This window comes from Ranitomeya variabilis, chromosome 1, assembly GCF_051348905.1.
Source record: "Ranitomeya variabilis isolate aRanVar5 chromosome 1, aRanVar5.hap1, whole genome shotgun sequence".
Taxonomy (NCBI): Eukaryota; Metazoa; Chordata; class Amphibia; order Anura; family Dendrobatidae; genus Ranitomeya; species Ranitomeya variabilis.
Genome location: NC_135232.1, coordinates 111,904,787 through 111,915,524, shown reverse-complemented (window position 1 = coordinate 111,915,524; position 10,738 = coordinate 111,904,787).

The following is a 10,738-nucleotide window of genomic DNA, read 5'->3' as shown; positions in this document are numbered from 1 at the left end:
GAGGATCCCGCCAACCAGAGGGAGAGACGACGATTGCTATCACCAGGATGGACGACCCATGTGCCGCCTCTGCAACCAAGCAGGGCACATTGCAAGGTACTGTCATTTAAACTAGCGACCCCTGGGGCAGAGGGCCAACCCCCAGGAATAGGATGATCAGGCCCAAACAACTGGCGAGCCAAATACGTTGGAGGATGACCTGTTCTCCCCATTGTGATCGACGGCATCCCCATGAACGCTTTGTTGGACACTGGTTCACAGGTTACAACTATGCCTTACATTCTATATAAATGTTATTGGGCTGACAGACATTACTCGTGGCCCCGATGAGGATTTCAATATAGTAGCCAGCAACGGTCAGCCATTGCCACAAGTGGGATACAAAGAGGTCACCATAAAAGTGGGACGGGTAGAATGAAAAGCCCAAGGGATCGTGATTGTTGATATTGATCGACGTGAATGTAACCCTATGATGACCATTGGTACCAATATTATTGAAAATTGTCAGAGGTTATTGTCTTGTTACAGCAGGTGGCAGAAACAGCTGGTTCCAGTGAACAGAGAGTCTTACAGAAGGAAATCAGGGCTCTGGTACAAAGACAACAGGTAGAACTGTCTAGTGGAGAAATTGGCAGAGTCACAGTGAGTGATCCAATCCCCATTGCAATACCCCCTCCAAAGTGAGGGGTGGTTAAAGTCCGCAAAGGGAGGGTACCAGTACGTGTTCTCAACTGCGGAGAAAAGGAAGTTCACTGAACGAGATATGCCACAATTGCCAAATTGTTTACTGTCAATAACAATGTGATACAGGCAGCAGAACCCTTGGTCCCGTCCACCTAGGTGGAGGACAATGGCTCTGCAGGTCAAATGGAAGATTGGTGTCAAAAATTGCACATGGGCACTGATTCTACACCTTCACATCAGAAACAAGGGGCCTACAGGGTGGTCCAAAAGTATGAACGAGTCTTCAGTAAACACCCACTAGACTTTGGGCAGGTAAAAGGGGTACAACATCACATCCCCACGGGTAGTCATCCACCCATTAAGGAGCGATATCGGCCTGTACCTCCAGCTCATTATCAATGTGCCAAAAGTATGATGCGAGAGATGAAGGAGGCTGGGGTAATCAGAGATAGTTGTAGCCCCTGGGCAGCTCCATTAGTCCTCGTCAGAAAGAAAGAAGGCACCATGAGAACATGTGTAGATTATAGGCAGATAAACTGCATTACACACAAGGATGTATATCCGTTGCCCAGAATAGAAAAGTCGCTGGCGGCATTAAAATCTGTTAATTACTTTTCTACCTTGGATCTCATCAGTGGGTACTGGCAGGTTCCTGTAGCAGAGGCGGACAAGGAGATGATGGCCTTCACGATACCGATGGGTCTCTCAGAGTTCAATTACATGCCTTTTTGACTGTGCAACGCCCCAGGGACATTTAAGAGAATGATGGAGTGCTGTCTCGGCCACAAGAACTTCAAAACTGTCTTGTTGTACCTGGATGATGTCATTGTCTTCTCCAAGACTTATGAAGATCACCTGAAGCACCTGGCCGAAGTGTTGTTTGAAGCCCTGTCCAACTTTGGTTTGAAGGTAAAACCCTCAAAATGTCATCTATTAAAATCCAAAGTACAGTACCTGGGCCATGTGGTGAGCTCAGAAGGAGTGGCCCCAGATCCTGACAAGGTCACCGTGATCAAGAACTGGCCAAAACCCAGTAACCTCCATGAGGTCTGGCAGTTCCTTGGGTTGATAGGCTATTACAGAAGATTTGTGAAAGACTTCACCAAGATAGCCGCGCCACTGCAAGACCTGTTAGTGGGACAATCTAGGAAAACCAAGGGTAAAAATACCCCGTTTGGCTGGAACGACCGACTGGAAGAATCCTTCACCCAGTTGAAGTTGGCTCACATGGGAGAAGAGGTACTGACCTACCCAGAATACTATCAACCGTTTGTGCTGTACATGGATGCCAGCAATGTGGGATTAGGAGCAGTACTGTCCCAAGTACAATGAGGCAAAGAGAGGGTAATTGCGTACGCCAGCAGGAAGCTGCACCCCACCGAAAGGAACCCTGAAAATTATAGCTCCTTTAAGCTGGAATTCCTTGCCATTGTCTGGGCAGTGACAGAGAGGTTCAAGCATTACCTAGCCTCTGCAAGATTCACAGTCTACACGAACAACAATCTGCTGACTCACATAGAGACTGCAAAACTCGGTGCCTTGGAGCAGTGATGGATGGCCCGGTTGTCCAATTACGATTTCACTATCAAATATCGTGCTGGGCACAAGAATGCCAACGCGGATGCGTTATCCAGAATGCCCAACCTACCAGAAGTGGAAGAGGATTCAGAGGAACTTGAAGAAGTAGAGCTGCCAGCATTCCATTGCTGTGGAGCAACTCAATACTCTCATTACGTGAGGAACAGGTGGAAAAACAAGCGCAAAGCCATGCTGAACCCGTTGCCCCACCATGGATGGGCAGAGACACAGGATAGCAACCCCGCAATCTGTCTGGGGAAAGAACTGCTGTCACAGGCAGACTTGCACCCTGGTCCAGATGATCCGCAAGAAACATAACTCTGGAAGGAAAAAGACAAACTATTCATCTACGATGGTAAGCTGTGCAGAAGAAACATTGATCCACACATGCAAGGACTAGTCTGGCAGATAGTGGTCCCAAGACTAGACACGCCCATAGTTCTAGAAGCGTACCACGACGGAGCAGGACACTTTGGATGGAAAAAGTTGGAGATCCTGTTACGTGGAAGATTCTACTGGTCTAGCATGAGGAAAACCATCGATAAGTGGTGCCATGAGTGTGGCCTTGAGTGTGGCCTATGTATCCTGTGCAGGAAGGACCGTGACAGCCAAAGGGCTCCCCTACAGCCCATAGTCACCAAAAAGCCACTTGAACTGGTGGCCTTAGACCATTTGAAGCTAACCCCATGCTATGTCTACGCTTTGACTATCATGGATCACTACTCCAGATTCCTGGTAGTTGTACCTGTCAAGGACCTGACAATAAGGACAGCAGCCAGAGCTTTCCAACTGCACTTCTGTAGACCTCATGGTTATCCTGAAAAAGTGCTTACTGATCAAGAACCAGCCTTTGAAGCGGAGGTATTTCAGGAGTTCTGCAACTTGTATGGATGCAAAAAGATTAGAACCACTCCGTATCATCCGCAAACCAATGGAATGTGCGAGAAAATGAATCAAATAGTGATTGATCTACTAAAGACATTGCCTTTACATGAAAGGAACTCATGGCCTGAATTGTTACAGGACTTGATAGACTTGTACAACCATGTCCCAGTAAATTCTACCAACTGTACTCCAGCGTACTTAATGAGAGGAAGATCCAGTAAGTTACCTGTTGATCTAGACATGGGAGTCCTAACCCCAGAAAATATCTCACCAGATACCGATTGGGAAACTGAGAGACAAGAACAGTACCTCCAAGTGCAAGAATGCCTAGAGAAAATTTTATCACAAGCAAGACAACAGCAAAAGAAACTATAACCAACATGCTCCTGCAATTCCCTTGTCACCAGGTGAACAAGTGCTCAAACATAAAAGGAAATTGCACAAACTTAACGACCAGTGGGAAGCAGAACAATACACTATTCTACCTTCAAACTTTGACAACACAAAAGTCTACCTTATCAGCAAAGATGGAGGAGAAACTTTGATAGCAGTATCCAGAGACTATCTCAAAATATGCCCTGAAAAATTGAGAAGCAGAGAAACCGACACAGGAGCATCTCCACACATGGAATCAGAAGAAAAGAAAATGCACACTGTTCTTGGAGATTTTCCCCAGTCTTGGACTCAAATACATCAGACCATCGTGATACCTGTCTTAACTTTTCCCCAGCCGGAAATACAAGAAGAAGTGACTCAGAACCATCCAGAGCCTGCAGAGACTCCGCACCGCCAGGTTCCAGCAGCCAATATCACCCCAGCAGTAGAACCCGAAAATCCGCCCTCTGCTATTGATGAAACTGTTAGACCTACAGTATGGTGAATCCAAGACCACACAGGCAATTGTCTAGTACACCTACACATAGGATATACACTAGTGGGTACACTACTACAGACATAGTAGACCAGGAATTACGTAGGTCTACTCGTAGTACCAAAGGACCGTAGTATCAAATCCCAGCCAGGTACAAGGACTAAAAATGTCAATAATTACTGTTATTTGTTGAATTGTTTGCTTATCTTAGTTAAAGGTTTAAAATGGACAATAGGGTAATGGACAGTGAATTGCTCAAAAACGGCATTTGTACATAGTTGGCACCCTCAAGGTGCACCTTAGTTCTATTCACATTGCCAGCGTGGGAAGGACCTAGTTTGTTCCATCAGACCGGAGACAAAACCATCTGGCGTGGCGAACACTTGGTCACAATACGCCTTGAAGCCCGCCCAAGACCTACGTTGGGGGTTTATGATGGATTCCTCGCATTGGTACTTTAATTTATAAATCAAGACACACTGGTGTAAGACCAGATGTACTTTCATAAACTTGTTTTGCAACGTTCAAGTGTCCTTACCTCCCATAAGGGGAAGCCAAAATTTATTATTGTTCAAATGTTTGTCAAATTGTTTGCATTGTTTAACGTGTATTGTGTTATGTTTCTCTTCCCAGTCCAGGATTACTGGATTTAACAGGGGGGAATGTGGCAACCCAGGAGTTTGGGTACCACAGTAGTGATGTCTTCCTCTCGGGGAGGATAGTGCTATGTCCAGAGACTAGTGGGATTCCCTTTGGTAGGTTTACACACACACAACACCTTCCAATGCCAGGTCAGGAGGGGAAGCTCAAATCCCTATTTTAGGGCAGCTTCCCTGTATAAAGATCCTGTTTTGGAGGCGGAGAGAGTTCAGTGAGTGCAGAGAGTCAGTGTGTGAGGACAGACAGGAGGATAGCACAGAGGAAAGTGAGAGCTCCAGGAGGCCACAAGCAAACCTCTGAAAAGCTATAGCACAAGGAGCCTGGAAACAGGAGCCCAAGGCTTGCGTGTACTCTATGACACGGAGCAGAACCAGAGAGCATTATATTACCAAAACTTTGCCCACAATTACCTGTAGCACAGCAGCACTTAGGATCTTGGAGTCACCGAGAACTGACCCCACAACACACGGCTCGAGCTGCCTGCCATATAGGTACCTGTCCTAGGACAGCAGAACGATTAAAGACCTTGTTGAGACACTTAGTGGCAGCAGGGACTTAGAGACAGAAAGCGCAGAGTGGTAGGCTCCCACCTGACTTACCCAGGGGAACTTGCTTGTCTCTGGACTGCCTGGACTTCTCTGCCTGCCCTGTGTTCTGGTGCCCTGGACTGTGGCTGCTGAAACCAACAGTAAACAAGGTAAAGAAACTGCAATCCTGTGTCCTCGTTCTTCCCTGCACCTCTCACCATACCACCATCTACACACCGGGAGCCCTGGGGATATACTTCACCTGTGGGAAGATATACCATCTAGCTGCCATAATATCACCCCAGCGGACCCCTTTAAAGCAGCGTCAGTCCCCACTGACCGAATACCACAGGTGGCATCACGAACATAAACTTTATCCCTTTAAAGACCTTTCCCTTTTACATGGGCGCCCAGGGCCACGGACCGGGTCGCAGCCACTGTGACATTCCCCTGTGAACCCCGGACCTGGTACCGAGTAACCCACGGCCCTGGCGAGCGACTCACTGACACCATACAGTGATGTCCCAAGAAGGGACAATGTAAATAAGTTTAAAAAAAGCATTTAAAAGTGTAAAAATATTTTTTTTAAAATTGCAAAAAGAAAAAAATAGAATCAAATATTTTTCCAATAAATACATTTATTTATGTAAATAAAAAAAACTATTAAAGTACATATATTTGGTATCACCGCTCTATAAAACTTTCTCGCTGGTTAACTCATTCAGTGAAGACCGCAAAAAAAAACGAGGCAAAAAACAATGCTTTATCATCATACCGCCTAGTAAAGAGTGCAATAAAACGCAATAAAAAAGACAAATGTTAATAAAATTGGTACTGCTGAAAACTTAATTTTGTCCTGTAAAAAACAGGCCATCATACAGCTCCATTAGCAGAAAAATAAAAAAGTTATAACTCTCAGAATAAAGAGACGCAAAAATAATTATTTTTTCTATAAAATAGTTTTTTTAAATTATTATTAGTTTTTATCGCTGTAATAGTACTGACTCAGAGAATAAAACTGCCTTGTTAATTTTACCACACGCGAAATGACATAATCCCCCTCAAAAAATAAAAAAAATTCCGGAATTGCTGCTTTCTGTTCATTCTGCCTTACAAAAATTGGAATAGAAAGCTTTAAAAAAAAGAAATGGTACCAATAAAAACATCTGCTCGTCCAACAAAAAACAAGCCCTCACATGACTCTGTCGTCCAAAATATGGAAAAATTATAGCTCTCAAAATGTGATAATGCAAAAACTAGTTTTCGTAATAAAAAGCATCTTTTAGGCCGGGTTCACATTAGCATTTGTGTGTGCAGCGTATGATCCGCGTACATCCGCATGCGTCAGGCGTACATATCTTTAACATGGTGTGCGCAGGGGCATGCTTTTGCATGCGTTCGCATGCGGATGCGTTCGCATTTGACGTTTCGCGGTATGCGGCGGTGTCTGGCGAACATGACGTTACATTTTTGAGGCGTCAAATATTGCGCAATCTTCCGCATGCAGATGATTGCGGATGACTGCATAAAAAAATGCATTACTGTCTATGGGAACGCATTGATACGCAAGGACATGCATATGCATGCATTCGATACGAATGCGTACTTCACACTAATCATGTCCAGGAAATAATTTCACCACCTGCAAAATTCCTGAAGTATAAAAGGGGGTCTGGAGACAGGTAGTCAATTATTCTCAAGACTATGGATGGAAGCACAAGACTCTGGACGAGACTCTGGATGTAAGTATCGAAGCTTTGAAAATGTCTATCTTTGTAGTCTGTACTCTGTACTAAATTTTTTCTGTTCCTTGTAGACTGTTTGCTGCTCCGCTCTTGTTGCTACCGTCCTGTCAGGACTCTGAACATTTTGATTACCTTTTGTGCATTACTGCCTGTTGTGATCCGCTTTTTGGGCTCCCCTGGTGGTGGCTGGTGGTACTGGAGGCTTGTGTGTGCTTTTCTCCCTCAGCTCACCTGTTTCCATCAGTTTTGGGAGTTCCCTATTTAGCCTTGCTCTCCAGTCACTTCCTTGCCGGTCATCATTGTAACCTGAGTCATTCAGTTGCATGTTCCTGCTACTAGTCTGCTGATCAGCTAAGTGGACTCTTGTCCTTTTTGTTTTGTATTTTTTTGTCCAGTTTACAGTTTTGTCATTCCCTGTTACTGGAAGCTCTTGTGGACTGAAATTGCCACTCCTGTGTCATGAGTTGACACAGGAGTCTTAAAGTAATCTCAGGATGGGTTTTTGAAAGGGTTTTTCAGCTGACCGTGAAGTCCTCTTTTGTATCCTTCCTCTATCTAATAAGTGGACCTCGCTTTGCTAAATCTACCTTCATACTGTGTATGTCTTTTCCTCTGAACTCACCGTTAATATATGTGGGGGCTACTATCATCTTTGGGGAATTTCACTAGAGGTAAGCCAGGTCTGTTCCTTCCTCTTCCAGGCGTAGTTAGTTCTCCGGCTGGCGCGTGGCATTTAGGCAGCCGTAGGAATGCTCCCTGGCTACTGTTAGTTGTGTGGTAGATTTAGGTCACGGTCAGCTTGAGGTTCCATCACCCGAGAGCTAGTCTGTTATTTGGTGCTTCTGATGTTCCCATGCCATTGGGGAATCATGACAACTGCCCTTTTCCAAGATGGCGTCTTTGGTCTCATGTGCACTGTGTCTTCCTGCTATATAACTCCACCCCAGCCTTTAGTCTGTGCTATAGTATTCTGCCTTGCACCCAGCTCCACCCTGGCGACTCCCTGGCTTTGCACCTGCACCTGCTCCTATGAACCTGTGTGGAGATCCTGCTACTCAGCTCTGAGTTTCTGCTGCATACATTGGTTTCCAGTAATCCTCCATCTGGCTGCCTGTGTTTGTTTCCATCTGCATTTGCTGGACATGTAAGCTGTTGCTGCTCTGCTTAAACCTGAGACTTTTACACAGGCCTCCCTGGTTGTGCTAAGATATTATTTGAACTGCCTTATAAGCATATCTATCTGTGTTTGGACTACCAAGGACTTATCCGTGTCAAGTATCCTCAAGAATAATTGTGCTTCATAGACTTTCTGCGTGATTGCACTTTCCTCTGAAGTTTCCTATAGACTGTTAAAGGGAACCTGTCACACCGTTTTTTCAGTATGAGATAAAAATACTGTTAAATATGGCCTGAGCTGTGAATTACAACAGTGTATTTTGTGGACCCCGATTCCCCACCTCTGCTGCCAAAATACGTTACCAAAGTAGCCATTTCGCCTGTCAATCAGGCTGGTCTGGTCAAAAGGGCGTGGTGTCTTCCCCCAGATCTTGCTTAGTTTTCCGTTGGTGGCGTAGTGGTTTGCGCATGCCCAAGGTCCCGAATCCACTGCACAGGGGAGTTAAAAGAGCGCGATGTGCACTATTTCATTGGTGATCGGTGGGGGCGGCCATCTTCCTTTGGCCGCGCGTGCGCAGAAGCGGTGCTCTGCTGGCCGCGGCTTCAGGAAAATGGCCGTGGGATGCCGCGCGTGCGCAGATGGAGATCGCGGCGGCCATTTTCCTGAAGCCGAGATGCGAACTCTGCTTCAGGAAAATGGCCGCCGCGATCTCCATCTGCGCACGCGCGGCATCCCGTGGCCATTTTCCTGAAGCCGCGGCCAGCAGAGCGCCGCTTCTGCGCACGCGCGGCCAAAGGAAGATGGCCGCCCCCACCGATCACTAATGAAATAGTGCACATCGCGCTCTTTTAACTCCCCTGTGCAGTGGATTCGGGACCTTGGGCATGCGCAAACCACTACGCCACCAACGGAAAACTAAGCAAGATCTGGGGGAAGACACCACGCCCTTTTGACCAGACCAGCCTGATTGACAGGCGAAAATGGCTACTTTGGTAACATATTTTGGCAGCAGAGGTGGGGAATCGGGGTCCACAAAATACACTGTTGTAATGCACAGCTCAGGCCCTATTTAACAGTATTTTTATCTCATACTGAAAAAACGGGGTGACAGGTGCCCTTTAAGCTGCGTTTATATTTACACCAAGTGTTGTGGACTTGAGTTTCTCTCTGCACCTGTTTGAATCACCGTGTGATAATATAGACTTTACCACTTATAAAACTGTGTCCTGTAGTTGTCTTGTTCCATGCAAAGAGTCTCCTGAGTTATCCCTTATAATCATTACAGGATACTCTAGCCTCAAAAGAGGAGACTGCTGGAACAATGACTGCAGAAAGCAGACTAGAGCAGGTGTTCTCCATAAGTAGATCACTGCAGAAAGATGTGGAAGGTCTGCAAAAGAAGTTTGGAAGCTTTGAACACAATCAACAAGTGTTTGGACAAACTTTGCAGGACTTAAGCACCCACATGGCAGCCCAGGAAAACAAACTTGCTGGCATAGAGTCCCAGTATGGACGGGCTTTTCAGGACATAAGCACGCAAATGGCTGCACAAGCGACTTTTCCATCTGGGCAACCGCCACCAGCTAGCCCACCTAAGTTGCCCCCATTCAGATTTAATGGTGATCGCTAGGGTTGAGCGACTTTTATTTTTATAGGATCGGGTCGGGTTTCACGAAACCCGACTTTCTCAAAAGTCGGGTCGAGTGAAATCGGCCGATCCTATAAAAAAGTCGGGGTCGGGGTCAGCCGAAACGCGAAACCCAATGCAGTGCAATGGGATACTATGGTTCCCAGGGTCTGAAGGAGAGGAAACTCTCCTTCAGGCCCTGGGATCCATATTTACGTGTAAAATAAAGAATTAAAATAAAAAAAATTGATATACTCACACTCTGACGCGCCCTGGTAGTAACCGGCATCTTCCGTTCCTAAAAATGGCGCTTGAAAGACCTTTCGAATGCTTCACGGCTTGTGATTGGTCGCGGCGGCCCACGTGACCGCTCAGCAACCAATCACAAGCCGGTGACGTTATTCTCAGGTCCTGTTCTGGTTCTCAGGTACATGAGAATTAGGTCCTGGCTTGTGATTGGTCGCTGAGCGGTCACGTGGGCCGCCGCGACCAATCACAAAGCCGTGACGTCATCGGAAGGTCCTTCACGCGTTCATTCTTAAGAAGGAAGGCTGCCGGAAAGAAGCAGAGCACGTACGAGGGTGAGTATATACCTAATAGGAATATACTCACCCTCGGCTTCTTTCCGGCAGACTGTTCTCTTTTCGAAATGCCCAAGGTTGATGTCCAGGTTTCAAGGGTAACCAAAAAAACGGCCCTGCCCTTTGAAGATTCCTCCCAGCTAAAATATCCCATGGATCGCAAAACTGAAAGTTTATTAAGAAAATCCTGGGAGACTTCAACTAACCTACTGAGGTCTAATGTGGCATCAACATGTGTAGCCAGATCCCTGTTCCTCTGGCTGCGTACATTGGAAAATCACCTGGTGCAGGGTACACCCAGAGAGGAGATTCTTAATTCTCTTCCTCTGCTCCAAAGGGCAACCGGATTCCTCGCGGACGCCTCCGCAGAATCAGTATGGGTTGCCGCTAAATCAGCGGTTCTCACAAATTCCGCTAGAAGAGCTTTGTGGCTTAAGTCCTGGGGAGGTGATATTACCTCAAA